General features: G+C 38.7%; 1 protein-coding gene across 2 annotated transcripts in view; it reads left to right on the forward strand.

Annotated features, from left to right (window-relative positions):
- SCHIP1 (schwannomin interacting protein 1) overlaps positions 1-15,598 on the forward strand; it is a 580,639-nt gene that overhangs the window by 36,048 nt on the left and 528,993 nt on the right. The gene's annotated exons all lie outside the window — the stretch shown is intronic.

Below are 15,598 nucleotides of genomic sequence, written 5' to 3' on the forward strand. Positions count from 1 at the left end.
TAGATCCTGAGAAACTTAACAGAAACCCGTGGGGGAGGGGAAGGAAAAAAAAAGAAAAAAAAGAGAGTGGGAGAGAGAGCCAAAGCATAAGAGACTCTTAAAAACTGAGAACAAACTGAGGGTTGATGGGGGGTGGGAGGGAGGGAAGGGTAGGTGATGGGTACTGAGGAGGGCATCTTTTGGGATGAGCACTGGGTGTTGTATGGAAACTAATTTGACAATAAATTTCATATAATTAAAAAAAAAAAGAGTTGGATGCTTAACCGACTGAGCCACCCAGATGCCCTACAAACTATTATTGTTTCATTTTCCCTTGCCTTGTTTTTTGCGTCGTGTTTCTCATACTTCATTGTTTTTTCTCTCATGTATGAATGGATTATATTTTATTGTATGTATCATCAAATGAATTAGGATGTGCACATTCCATTTTTATTCTGTTGGTGTGTAATTATATATTTAAATTCAAAAATAACAACTGAAATTGCACTTCTACGATATTGAATGAATGTTCAGTCATTCAATAAATATTTATTGAGAACCTACTTCTTGCTAGGCACTGAGGACTTCTTGCTAGGTAGTGAGCTAGGCACTGAGCTAGGGCACTAGCATTGGTAATACAGTAGAAACCAGGATAGTCAGTGGTTCATATTCTTTTTAGTTTTTCTCCTGTCTCATTATCCTCTCTCTCACTTCTCAATCTTTATTAATAATCGGGGTTCCATGACCACCCAGATTATCGTTTCTGTGGTTTTTAATTTTTTGAATGTTTGTTTGTTTGTTTGTTTGTTTATTTTTGAGAGAAAGAGCGGGGGCAGGGGCGGGAGGGTAGAAAAGAGAAGGAGACACAGAATCTGAAGCAGGCTCCAGGCTCTGAGCTGTCAGCACAGAGCCTGACATGGAGTTGGAGCTCACGACCTTGAGATCATGACCTGAGCCAAAGTTGGATGTTCAACCAACTAACCCACTCAAGTGCCCCCTCGTTTCTGTGTTTTTTTTACATATATACTTTAAAACTTATCTTTCAAGAGTTATCTTTTGGAGTGCCTGGATGGTTCAGTCGGTTAGGGTCCAGCTCTTGATTTTGGCTCAGGCCATGATCTAGCAGTTTGTGAGATCCAGCCTGGCATTGGGCTCCATGCTGACAGTATGGACCCTCTTGGGATTCTCTTTCTCCCTCTCTCTCTCTCTCTGCCCCTGCCCCCACTCAAGATAAATAAACTTTAAAAAAGTGTTCTCTTTTGACATTTTCATTTAGTTTTATAACCTTTTAACAATTAGACCTTTTAATTAATTAGATTTAGTATATATTTTATAGTTTCATTAATTTTTTAACCAGTTTATACTGAAGTTTATTCATTCTTATTTTTATTTTTATTCTGTACTAATTTTTTGAAATAGGCAAACAGATTCTTTATTTACTTGAATAACGAGAACATCTTTTTTAGCTTTTGTGCATGAATTCTAGTCTAACATACTTTCAGTTTAAAATGATGCCTCACTAGTATCCTCTCATGTAATTGCTTCTATTTTTTACATTAAAATACCTATGAAGTACCAGTAAAATATGAAAATGCACATCAACATTGAAAACCCCATTGATAGACAGCTTTTTGCTGAAATCTTAGAGGAACCTGCATTAACAATAGAATCAGTGAGGGTGGACAACGTTGAAGGCTGACACTTGCTTCACCTCACAAGCAAAGCTTGTGAACTATCAAGGAAAAAAGAGAATGGTATCTCTGTGGGAAGGGTGTTTCTGCTTGGTAGTTGGAGCGTTGTTGAACCCTACCCCTCACACATACACAGATCATACTATCTTTCTGTAATCCTGTCAATAGCCTGTTTCTCCCTCAGGCTTCCTCTGTCAATAAATTGTCACTGAGATTGTCAGGAGAGAACACTGGAAGTCATCCTTGATTCCTTCCTTTCCTTACCACCACCTTGTCTTTCTTGTCTACATGTAATCCACCAGGTTTTGAGTCTACCTTCAAAAATGTCTCTTAACCTATTTATCAGTCAATGGAATTTGGGCTTTTTCTATAATTTGACGATTGTTGATAATACTGCTATAAACATCAAGGTGCATATAGCCCTTTGAATTAGAATTTTTGTATTCTTTGAGAAAATACCTATTAGTACAATTGCTGGATCATGGGGTATACAATGGAATATTACTCAGCCATCAAAAAGAATGGTATCTTGCCATTTGCAATGACATGGGTGGAGTTAGAGTGTATTATGCTAAGTGAAAAAAGTCAGATATGTGGAATTTAAGAAACAAAAGAGATGAGCATAGGAGAAAGAAAAAGGGAGGCACTTTTAACTATAGAGAGGCTTTTAACTATAGGGCTTTTAACTATAGAGGCTTTTAACTATAGAGAACACACTGAAGGTTGTTGGGGGGGAGGTGGGCAGGGGAATGGACTAAATGGGTGATGATTATTTAGGAGGGCACTTGTGATGAGCACTGGGTGTTATATGTAAGTGATGAATCACAAAATTCTCCTGAAATTAATATTATACTATATGTTAACTAGAATTTAAATAAAAACTTGAAACATAAAAAAAAATTAAAATAAGGGACACCTGGATGTCTCAGTCCATTAAGCGTCTGACTCTTGATTTTGGCTCAGTTCATGATCTCATGGTTCGTAAGATGGAGCCCCACATTGGGCTCTGCACTGGCAATGCAAAGCCTGCTTGGGATTCTCTCTCTCCCCCTCTCTCTGCCCCTATACCACTTGCATGCTCACTCTCTCTATCTCCTTCTCTCTCAAAAATAAACATTAAAAAATTAAAATATAAAAAATAAAAGTGTTAAAATGTCAAAGAAAACCCCAAAAAGCAAACAAAAGCAAAAACAAAAATGTCTCTTAATTTTTCATCACTGCTGCCAACACCTTGGCCTAAACTACCATCATCTTTCATCACCATAGCTTCCAATGTTGAGTCTTTCTCCTGCTCTCACCAATCCCCACAAAGCAGCCAGTACAAAAATCTAAATTTATTAAAACCTAAATTATATCACACCATCTCTTTACATCAGTAGCATCCATTTGTGCATTAAATAAAATGCAAACTCCTTACCCTGATCTATAAGTCATAATGTTATTTTTTGCTCTGGCTTTCACCTGTTCCAATCTATGGTCTGAAACTACACTGCAATTCTTAGAGGTCCTTGTTGACAATACCAAGAGGTAGTGTGTCTGGAAGAATTATAAATAAGGCAAAGAGCAGGTGTTTAATTCAAAAGATATCTCAGACAAGTAGGAGGCATGTGTCTTTTCTCCCTCCATACCTCCTTTTCTCTGTTTGTTGTCCTGGATATCAAATTAGCTGCTGAGCTTTCGTGAAAGCCTATTATTCTCAGGATATCATTTAGACAATTTGACTTAATAGTTATTGAATGGAAAATAATACTCTCTCTCTCACTCTGTGGGAAGGAGGGAGGTGAGAGGGAAATAGGAAACTTCTTTTAGATAATTATTTTCTTTAGAGGAAAATTAAAGTAACACAGAGGATTTCCGAGAACCGTAGGGCACAAATATTAGAGTTAGATACAAGGTCATAAACTACAAGGCAGTGATCATGGGTCCATCCTAACTCCAAAGGCAGTACTCTGCGGGTACCATGTCTCTGGGGCATTGTGATCATACATCTTGAATGGATCACATGGTGCTGAACAATGTGGACAAGTTATTTAACCACTCTTGGACTCAGTTTCCACATTTATACAATGAGGAGGTTGATTTAGTTGCTTATTAGTATATTAGCCTATTAGGATGGCTTCATGTACTAGGGCAAGTAGCATGCTCCCAAACATTTGTTTTAGCAGAATATGATAAATATGGTTTAGTTTTATCTTACTACTAGCAGAATGACTATGTAGTCCCATCTCTCCATCAACAGTAAATGACAAATACTGATCTTATCAATTTGATTTGGGATTTTCAGTGGACTCTCATAAGCTGGAACTGCTAATGAGATGCTTTAAAATATCCTCCTTTGTGTGTTGAAATAACTTTGAAAATTATAACTTGATAATCTATATTTATTTATAGCCCACCTTTTGGTTGAGATTTGAGATGACATTTTTTCTTTCAACAAAACTCTCAAGTGGCACACCATGATTTATAATTTTATTTGGTTATTGTCTGCATATGCTGCAGAAAGCTGAAAAATTATTCAAATCCTGCCAAAAAGTATTGACAGTTATTTTTTCTGCTACTGAAATTTCCACCTTGAAAACATTTTGAAGTCTTTATATAGAATCAAGGTTGGGCTTTTAGAGAAAAAAAAAAGAAAAAAGAATGAGAAAAGCAAGTTTTTCTCTTTACCCAGAGAAACCTGAAGTAGATTTTAGAGTCTTAAACTACTGTCAAAAATCTAGAGTGGCAACAAATTTCTGTTTAGCAACTTGAACTGCCCAGTCTCCATAGGTACTTTATGCCTTTGTGCTGCTTGTTCATAAGAAGTAGAAATAATTTTTCTAAGCATCTTAGAATGGATCAGAAGCAGACCATTCATGGAGGGAGAAAGGTAGTTTTCTCCTCGTTATCTTACTTTATCAGGGTGTCTTTTTGCCAGCTGACCCAGTTTCAGTCTTTGTAGATAGAAATGGCATGTATCCTGTAACATATTTCTTTTACCCTATATGACTCAAGATAGATGTCATACCCTACATAAAAGAAGCGTCCAATAAGGAAGTTTACAGCTGTCCCCAAATTGTTCTTCTCATTCAGTTTCATTTCTGATTTCAGAATAACTAAGATTTGCCTATTTAAAAATAAAATCTTCGGTACCCTGTACTCTCCTTCCCCCTTCCTTTCTTTGGCTCCTCCCATTTTTACTTTTGCCTCCGGCAGGGATCCTTTCCCAATGTGCCTGAAGTGTGCACCTGGCGAATACGTCCTTTCATCAGGCAAGGTCCACTTTCAGCTTTAGTTCTGACCTCTCATCCTCTAAGAAATAGCACTTTAATACCTCCTACCCTTGTGGCACTTACTTTATAGATCTCTATTTGCCATGTTGCCACTGCCCTGTGTTAGAACTCTACATGCTTATGTTTTTCATTCTAGGTGGCAGATGTCGTTGGCTTTGACCTTTGTATTTTTCTCAAGATATTTATGCCAAAAGATATCCCTTTTTATTTTTTGAAGTAGGTTTTCACACCCAATGCAGAGCCTAATGTGGGGCTTCAGCTCAAGACCCTGAGATCAAGATCTGAGCTGAGATCGAGAGTTAGCTGCTTAACCCACTGAGCCACCCAGGTACCCCTCCCATAAAAATTTTTGAATTGAAATAACTAGTATGTAATCTTTCTTAATATATCATTAATATTGTTCTCATACATGTCAGTGGTAGGGGAAAAACACTAAAAATGAGGCTTAAATGTGAAAAGGATAGAAACTTCAGGGATTATCAATGTTCGCTTTTCATACTGGGTTGCACAGTTATGTTTCATTGTCTCAAACCTCAATTTCCAATAATAAATAATGTCTTTCCTGACACAGGAGCCAGTAGGGGGTGGAGGGAGGGACTGCTCTTGGTGCTCCAAGTCGGGCATTATCATTCTCATTTTTTTTAACGTTTTTATTTTCATTCCAGTTAGTTAACATACAATGTTATATTGTTTCAGGTGTACAGTATAGTGTTTCACCAATAATTCCATACACTACCTGGTGCTCATCACAAGTGCATTCCTTAATCCCCATCCCCTATTTAACCCGTCCCCCACCCTCTCCCCTCTGGTAATCTCTATAATTAAGAGTCTGTCTCTTGGTTTGTCTCTTTCTCTCTCTGTTTTTCTCTTTGCTGGTTTGTTTTGTTTCTTAAATTCCACATATGAGTGAAATCATATGGCATTTGTTTTTCTTTAACTGATTTTGCTTAGCATTATACTCTCTAGCTCTGTCCATGTTGCTGTAAATAGCAAGAGTTCATTCTTTTTTATTACCATTCTTACTTGTAAGGGAGATTAAGTCACTTGCTCAGCCCCTCACAGTCAGTAAAGCCTAAAATCAGAATCTGAACTCAGGGCTGTTAGAAAGCAAAAGCCTGGTGCTCCCATCATGCTGCACTCACTTCCTAAACAATGATGACTATAAAATATTAACAGTGAAAAGAAAAATTTGCACAGTACCATCAAAGAAAACCCATCTTTCTTCTGTAAGTTTGCTTCCACATTCCACAGGCCACAAACTGTAAATTTGAAAAGTGTGGTGATTGTTACTTCCAATCAACTTATTCATATCATGAAACGTTATGGTAAGAAAGACTTTTCTGATGACTCTATAAATTAACAACCCATCCCTGTCCACCAAGCTGTATTCCCTACAATGGGGAATTCCTCTATTCCCTTCTTCATTCATCTCCATCTGACGCATTACGGTACATTTGTTTACTTGTTTAGTGCCTGTCATCTGCTTCCTAGAGCCTACGCTCCATGAAGGCAGGGACTTTTTTCTGTTTTGTTCATTAATGTATCCCCAGCACCAAAGACTGCCTGGCACATGGACATGGCAGACTTCTCCCACATATTTCTTGAAAGGTTGAATAAACACAGAAGAGAGGGTTCTACATTTCACCTAACTGATTCAAAATAGTGCTACTGATAGCTCCTCAATGACTGGAAAATCTGGGGTCTTTTTTTCCCCCAATTTACTTTTCTACAGTCTAAAAGATTTCTGCCTATGCTCACCATCCTATTTCCCAAATTATTTCCTAGAATTCATTTTCTCTTGTTTTTGCCATAGGCAACTTTTATCGCAAGTCACCCACATAGACCTAAAGGTGTTAATACTTATCACAAGATTTCTTGCATCAAATCATATGTTTCCCCCAGGGACTCCCCAGTGTCTTAATGATACTACTACATACAACTCAGCACACACTTAAGAGATTAATAAAAACTTTAATTGCCAAGACTTCTCCCCATTTCTACTCCCATAGCTTTTCTTTACTACTCCAGTCACTTATGCTGAAAACATTTATTATGGGCCCTTTATGTTACATGTAGATAGAACAGTGAAAGAAATGGGTGCTCTCTCATTGCTTGTGGAATAGACCAGTCCTAATCCTGTGGACCAGGTCTGCACCTGAAGCCACTTGAACACTTGACACTCAAAGCCAAGGAATTGCAGAAACCTTAATGGAGAACAACATGGAAGTGTTTGGAAAAGACCACAATGTTGAAAGGCAAGCACCAGAAGTGGTGATGGAGACTAAAAGCATAGGAAATAAAATCTAAAAATTAAACTTCAGTCTTTTAAAATAAGCCTGATTGGCCTATCCGCATCTTTTTTGGAATTAAGCTAAATGGGCATTTTGTTAAAGTTAATTTTGAAGACTTTTTTATATTTACCCTCAGCTCATCTTCTCTGACACTCATTGCATTTCAGTAAATGTCACCACCAGCATCTGCCAGATGCTTTAGCCAGAAACCTCCAGTGTCTCTACCTCTCTCTGCATTATGTCCAATCACCAAAACTTAGGCGTTTCTTTTTTTTTCATTAAAAAAAAAATCTACTTGGCCAGTACCCTAGGAAAAACCTGGATTACTTGTTTCTAAAACTTGTAATTTGGTCATCTCCCATTGTTTACAGGCTGAATTGTGTCCACGCAAAAGACGTTGAAGTCCTAACCCCAGTACCTGTGAATGTGAAATTCTTTAGAGATAGGTTCTTTGCAGAAGATCAAGTTAACATGAAGTTATTAGGGTGAACTTAATCCAATATGACTGATGTCCTTATAAAAAGGGGAAATTTGGACTCAGAGACAAACGCAACAGGGAGAACTCCATGTGAAGATGACGGCAGACATCAGGGTGTTCCTACTAACCATCAGAGAAATGTTATTGGCTGCCAGCAAACCACCAGAAGCAGGGAGAGAGGCATGAAATAGATCCTCCCTGATATCCTCAGAAATAACCCACCCTCCTGATACTTTGACCTCAGACTTCCAGCCTCCAGAATGGGGACTCAATAAATTTCCATCATTTAAGCCACTCACTCTGTGGTACTTTGTTGTGGACACCTTAGGAAACTAAATCACCTATCTTCTCTTCTGTTATTATCTCAAATTCTACTTAAATTTTTAAAACTTTTTTTTTTAAGTTTAATTAATTAATTAATTAATTAATTTAGAGAACACGAGCAGGGGAGGGACAGAGAGAGGGGGAAAGAGAGAGAATCCCAAGCAGGCTCCACATTGTTAGTGTAGACCCTGACACAGGGCTCAAATTCAGGAACCATGAGATTATGACCTGAGACAAAACCAAGAGTCAGATGCTTAACTGACCGAGCCACACAGGCGCCCCCTACTTAAATTTTTAAAAAGTATACAAGTAATGTATTCTCCTTATAAAAACCTTACATTTATTGAAAGCTTTCTTTATGTGCCAGACGCTAGGTGCTTTATATGTTATTAAATCATTTAGTCCTTGTATCAGCCCTATTATCATCTTCATTCTACAGATGAAGACACTGAGGTGTAGAAGGCTGAGTAACTTGTCTGTAGTCACACGGGACTGAGCTGGGATTCAAAACCACATGGTGTGGTTCTAGAGGCTGAGTACTCAAACACCATGGTATAACCCCTTTGATTACCACATGGTGCGCTCCCCAATCCCCTGAGAGTAATTGCTGTTAGCTTTTTTGTGTAATGTGCTACATTTACAGGTTTGTATATGTACATGCATATGTGTATATCAGTATCTCTATAAAAAGTATGCAGCCTTAAAAATCCCTAAAAGGATCACACGTATCTTCTTGTAATTTGCTTTTTTCCTACTTAATTAATTTATCTTAAACACCCACTTAAATAGCATATATATTCTTTCTGTATTGTTTTATATCATGAATGTTAATACTTGTGTACTAAGATGGGGGCAACAGCTTTTGATGTCCATGGAATGCCTTCCGAACAGTCAGAGGAGCAGGAAGACACATCAATGTCTGTGAGATGATGTTGTTGTTTTTTTTTTAACATATATTTTTGAGAGACAGAGAGACGGAGAGAGAGAGAGCATATGTTGGAGAAGGGCAGAGAGAGAGGGAGACACAGAATCCGCAGTAGGCTCCAGGCTCTGAGCTGTCAGCACAGAGCCCGATGTGGGGCTTGAACTCACGACCTCTGAGATCATGACCTGAGCTGAAGTTGGATGCTTAACTGACTGAACCACCCAGGCACTCGAGGTGGTGGTTTTTGGAATTGAGAATTGACTCTGGGAAAAAGAATATGGTCCTGGAAATCTCAGTACTTGGTATTTATATTCAACTAGGTTTCATTGGTTAAGTATCATCTCTGAGCTTTATTTATTATATTTCGAAAAGCAGAGGTAATAGTTCCTGTCCTACCTTGTCATAAGATTTCTGTGAGGAAAAACTTAAATGAAATATAAAAATGTCTTGCAGTCATAATTGATGTTATGATTATCATTACCTTCATACTGTTTTTGCATTCTAGATATCAGAAATATTGGTTTGTAGAGGCTTTGAAATACCACTATACGGGATAATTTTTTTTTTTTTTTTTGCTTTTATGGGATTGTTGTAAGAATTAAGTGAAGTGATGCATGTGAAAAGATTTCAGGACAGTGTATGGAATATGGCAGGCATTGGTGAAATCTAAATTTCCTCTCTTTTCTCTCCCTTTTTTCCCTATACATTCAGTGCCATGAGTGTCCTTACCACTGTCTTGTTGAAAGTTCTAGGATCTACTTTTCCATGATACAAACTCTAAAATATTTATGACTCAGAAATTTTTCAAGCCTTGTAACAGAGACAGCATTAAATCATTAATTATAAAAACACACAGTTTAGTGAATTTTTCATTGATTTTACATACAAGATTATTTGGCTGCTTGTGTGTGTGTGTGTGTGTGTGTGTGCGCGCGTGTGTGTGTACTTTGCTCTCTCAAAACTGTCCCATTACTTGCACAGAAACACACACCTTTTATGTCTTGGTCATTCCTGAATGATCTATCTCCTTTATCTCTGATAGTCTGAGCTTCAGTAGGGCCTGTTTTTCTTTTTACCCACCTGAACATGAATAGGGAGTTTGTACAGATGCTGCTTTGAGTAATAGAATTCATAACAGACCCAGCCTCTGTTAGCCCAAATTAAGAAAAGGGTACACATGGCTCTTTGAATACAATAAAAAATTAAAGCAAACGAGTAAAGTTTGAAGAGACATCCATCAAACTATGGTGATGGCCTCACATAGGCATTTCCCACACCATGAGGAGGTTCTTTAGATTGGTTGTCAGAGCTTAATAAAAATGTGTGTTTTCCATTTTCCTGGCTCTGCAGCTGAGATCCTTGACATCTTTGTTAAGGGTCCTATTGCCATTGTATTAGTTTTTCATACGGCGTAGTGTGATCTGTGTAGTGTCATCTTTTTCTGGCTGAGTGGGTCCCACCATAGAATGAGGGTTCCTCACCGTGATCCCTAATTGTCTGCAGGCCACTCCTGATCTACACCATGTGTTTCTGATGCCCACAAATTACCAGAGGATAGTTTCTTCCCTGAAGTGACCTTGGCTACCCTTTTGGGGGCGTGAGCTCCCATACGTTCAACCTCAGAGAACGTTTAAACTTACATTCAGGGATTCGGGTGATAATTGCAAACCCATGGGAGAGGATAGGAGAGGTATAATTGTCTGATCTAACTACCCAATCCCCTTGTGCCTTGCAGTGAAGGAAGATCTTGCAAAGGTGAGGGTTAAAAGCAGGAACTTCAGAAGATGACTATGGGACTATTTTCTTCTTCCCTGAGCCACCTTCATGCCTCATTTTTCTGCAACCCTTTCGCTTAATATCCTTCCCCTCTTCTAAGAAATCTGCATTTTTAAAAATGTGTTATTTCTTTTTGAGAGAGAGAGAGTGCAAGCAGGGGAGGGGAAAGACAGATGGGGGCAGAGGCTCTGCCCTGCCAGCAGCAAGTCCAATGCGAGGCTCAGACTCACGAACTGTGAGATCATGACCTGAGCTGTAGTTGGATGCTCAACTGACTGAGCCACCCAGGTGCCCCAAGAAATCTGCATTTTTTAAACAATTTTTTTTTAGTGTTTATTTATTTTTGAGAGAGACAGAGCATGAGCAGGGGAGGGGCAGAGAGAGAGGCAGACACAGAATCCAAAGCAGGCTCCAGGCTCCAAGCTGTCAGCCTGATGCAGGGCTAGAACTCATGAACCGTGAGATCATGACCTGAGGCAAAGTCAGACGCTTAACTGACTGAGCCACCAAGGCGCCCCAAGAAATCTGCATTTTTAACCAACACCATAGTCAATTGTAAAGACTCTGAGGAGATAGACACTTTGAGAAATGCTGGCCTACATAATATAAAGCCCAGTTCCGTGGTGTGATGTTGGTGGACTTCCTGGTCTTTCCTGGCCTCCCTTGGCCCCTCTCTTCAGCTTCCTCCTCTGCTCCTCTCCTGTATTCTTTCACCCAACCCTCAACTCCATGAAATTGTCATTTGGCCAAAACTGAATTCTTAACATTTTCCAAACACATGGAGTTACATAAAAATTCCAAGCTTTTGTGGCTGCAATGGCTTGCTCTCATCTTTAGCCCTCAGAGTAGTACTTACCCTGAGAGAGCCAGTGAGGAGACATCTTGTCAGATGATTCCCTCAAGGTCCCCTTCTTGTCCCCTTGTGCCCCCTTGGCCCTCTTCTTCCTCAAGTTGTAAAACTTCATCTCCTCCTCTGTTTGGTCACTTCTGTACTTTGCTTATACTTCTCTTATCGTCCTTATCACACTACTTTAAAACCCAATTTGAGGTGCCTGGATGGCTCTGTCGGTTAAGCATCTGACTTGGATCAGGTCATGATTTCACGGTTCATAAGTTCTAGCTCTGCATCAGGCTCTGTGCTGACAGCTTGGAGCCTGGAGTCTGCTTTGGATTCTGCATCTCCCTCTGTCTCTGCCCTTCCCCCCTCTTGCACTCTGTCTCTCTCTCTCAAAAAGAAAAAATGAACATTAAAATAATTTTAAATAAAACCAATTCACCTCCTCTTTAAAGTTTGTCCTGCTCTCCTGAGATATTCTCTTTCTTAAATGTCCATTGCATGTCATTTTTTTTTAATTTTTAAAAAATGTTTTTATGTATTTCTGAGAGAAAGAGACAGAGTAGGCAGAGAGAGAGAGAGAGAGAGAGAGAGAGAGAGAGAATCCTAAGTAGGCTCCAGGCTCTGAGCTGTCAGCACAGAGCCCGATGCTGGGCTTGAATTCATGGACCATGAAATCATAACCTGAGCCAAAGTCAGACGCTTAACTGACTGCTTAAGTTAAGCCCGCTCTCTGCCAATTGCATGTCTTCTTAAACTATGTCCATGTCACATTCAGTCTTAAAATTCATAATAGTACATGCATTTATAGCACCTGCTATGTATCAGGCCCTATTCTAAACATTTTATATAAATTAACTCATTTAAGCCTCACATCCTTCTACAGAAGTTGGTGCTACTGTTATCCCTCCTTTCACAGATAAGGAAATGAAACACAGGATGAGTGACTGATGAAGTCCCCCACTACTAAATGGCTAAGCCCTAGTTCAAACCTAGTCACTCTGGCTCAAGAGACCATGTTCTGAACCATTACTACATATATCTGCTCTATATGCCTTATATTTTGTAATTATTTGTATAAATATCTTATGACTTTTTTTCTTCCATCTCTACATACCTGTGTCTCCCAGTACATGGTAGGCATTCTCCAGATGCTTGAACAATAGAATTAGATGGGAATGACTTTTTTCAGGAATTCTAAATTTTGCGAATGCCTTGGGAAAAAACCTCCAGTATATCTGATAATGGAATTTCTAGTGGTGGTAAAGGTCAAACCATAAATCCCTTTTGGCAGGTAGCATTTTCTCAGGATTTTTGTTCTCCTACGTACCTTTCCAGGCAGTTTTCCTTTTCATTTGTTTTACTTTTTCTTACGGTATGTTCACACTTATATTTTAAATGATGGAAAGAAAAAGATCACTTGCAAATGCCAACTGGCAAAGTGTTTATTTTAAACACTGCTGTTCCGGTGCACCAGCTGCTGTTGCTATGCTTGCATATTGGTTGCTAGGGGTAGTGAGGAGAGTTAAGCTTGTGATGTTGAGATGACAAGGTGCTTCAACCCAACGTTCCATTGGCCAGGATTTTTCTGAGATCAGGAATCCTCAACTCCAGGCAATTAGAAAGGTACTTGGTTTTAACTTGCAGAACTAATTTAAAGGACAGAAAGAATTAATTATAATCTAGTCATTTTCTAAGTGTGGAAGGAAATGTGGCAGTTTGTACAGATTTAGAATTTGGACAAGAGTTTTTAAAAGTTTACTTCTCCCCAAATGATGATGTAATCATTACAGACAGCTAATAGTGTTGTAGAATAAAAAAAAAAGAAAAGCTACTCTTAATCTCAGGATATGTTGTCTGTCCAAAAAAGGATTTATTTAAATATATCAGTTGTCATAACACAGGAGAAGAGACCTCATCATTTTAGAAATTGTCCCACTGTGAATGCAGATTTATAGATTTATATTTGTATGGAAATATTTGTGTGCTTATCATCATTTTGCTTATATTTTACATACAGACCCATTCAATAAGAAATCCTTAACCACCTACTACATGTAAAACATTTTCTGAGGCATCAAGGCAGAATGACCAACTGTCCCAATTTATTTGGGATTTTTCCCAGTTTTAGCACTGAACATCTCATGTCTTGGGAAACCCCCAAGTCCCAGGCAAACACAGACAATTGATCACCATACAAGGAGGAGACAAAACAAGATTAAAATCGTCTCCAAAAACTTCCATGTGTCTAGGAAAACAAGTTGAACGGCCAAGTAATCAAGGAACACAAACAATGAAAGCTTGCATTTATCAAGTGTTTGTAAGGTAAATTCTATCATTATCTCCACTTTAAAGATAAAACCTTGCTGAGACACAGCAAGGGGAAATAACCCAGTTAGTGGAGGAGTCAAAATTTAAAGCCAGGAAGTTTGGTTTGAGACCACATACTATCATTAAATACTGTATGGAAAAGCTCTCCAAGGGGGGGAGATTAATAGAACCAGGAGCACTGGGGAAAGCATCACAGAGGAGTGAATGGCTATACCTTGACTCTAAAAAGTAAGCAGGGGGGCGCCTGGGTGGCGCAGTCGGTTAAGCGTCCGACTTCAGCCAGGTCACGATCTCGCGGTCCGTGAGTTCGAGCCCCGCGTCAGGCTCTGGGCTGATGGCTCAGAGCCTGGAGCCTGTTTCCGATTCTGTGTCTCCCTCTCTCTCTGCCCCTCCCCCGTTCATGCTCTGTCTCTCTCTGTCCCAAAAGTGAATAAACGTTGAAAAAAAAAAAAAATTAAAAAAAAATAAAAAGTAAGCAGGAATAAGGGAGGAAAGCATCATTAAAGAGAGGAAATCACACAAGCCATGGTCTGGAGTAAAGAACAGGCTAAGTGTTCTCTCTCCAGAGACACGGCAGAGTTAGCCTAGGAAAGAGGACAGAGCCCTTTGTCTGATATTGCAGACAATTAAATGTAAAGGGAGAGAGAGAGGGGAAGACAGAAAGAAAGTGGTTTCCCTGGAGAGATTTAGCCTCTGTGGTCAAAGGCAAGGTCACCTACTAGATGAGGAGGTGGGATTGAGGCTGGGAGAAGGGAGTGAAGATTTGCAAGCTCCTTTCTTGAGCTATTTTAAGAAGTCCGCAGGTGTCCAACCAGAGGATTCCTGAAGAGTAAGAAGGAGTTGAAATAGAATGTTAATAATTCTTAATTTTAAAATAGTCATACAAAAAATTCTGAAAAATAGAAAAAAAAGAGAAATCATGAAACCCACTATAACGTTAGTCTTTGTCTTATTTGTTTCTTATACACTTAGAATCATGGTGTGCCTGTATAGCGGAATCCTACATTTGATTTTCCTTAATTTATGATCACAAGTATTTCCCATGTTGTTCTATAGTCTTTATAACCATCATTGTAACAACCAGACAATATTCTGTCGTGGATATATTCCACAGTTCCCTTAACCTTAATTTTAATTAATCTTAACTTTTTTAAAAATTAACTTTAACTTTGTTGATGTTCAAGTTTCCAGTGTTTTCCTTTCATAAATGTAGCTAGAATGAAATCTTCATGCTTATATCTTCTTCCCATTGTCTAACTAGTTCTCATATGTTTTTATTTTTTTATTTTTCTTTAGCTGCCGTGAGGCTATGAAGCAACAAGATTCATTTTTTACACAAGCGTACACATGCTAACACATCCAAGTGCACGTTGTTTTCCTTAAAAAAGCAAAAAGTGGTGTTTTTTGGGGGGAAATATTGACTTATTTCACTGGCATTTCTAATTACTTAAACGTTTGGATTTGTTTCCTTTTTTTTTGTAATTCCTTCAGAAATAGCCTGAATTGCCAACTCCGCCCCCCAACTGCTGGAAATTAATCTTGTATCTTATCTATAGTTTCTTATTTCATTTATAGCTACATATCTTATAAGTGCCCAGCTTTCAAAGAGGACTTGGCTCTGAATAAACTGGACTGGACCCAAACCAGAAGAGTTACTTGTTACTACCCAGAAGAGTTAACCTCAGAAATCCCTGCC

Source organism: Puma concolor, chromosome C2 (assembly GCF_028749965.1).
Source record: "Puma concolor isolate L17-30 chromosome C2, mPumCon1.1.hap2, whole genome shotgun sequence".
In the NCBI taxonomy this organism is placed as follows: Eukaryota; Metazoa; Chordata; class Mammalia; order Carnivora; family Felidae; genus Puma; species Puma concolor.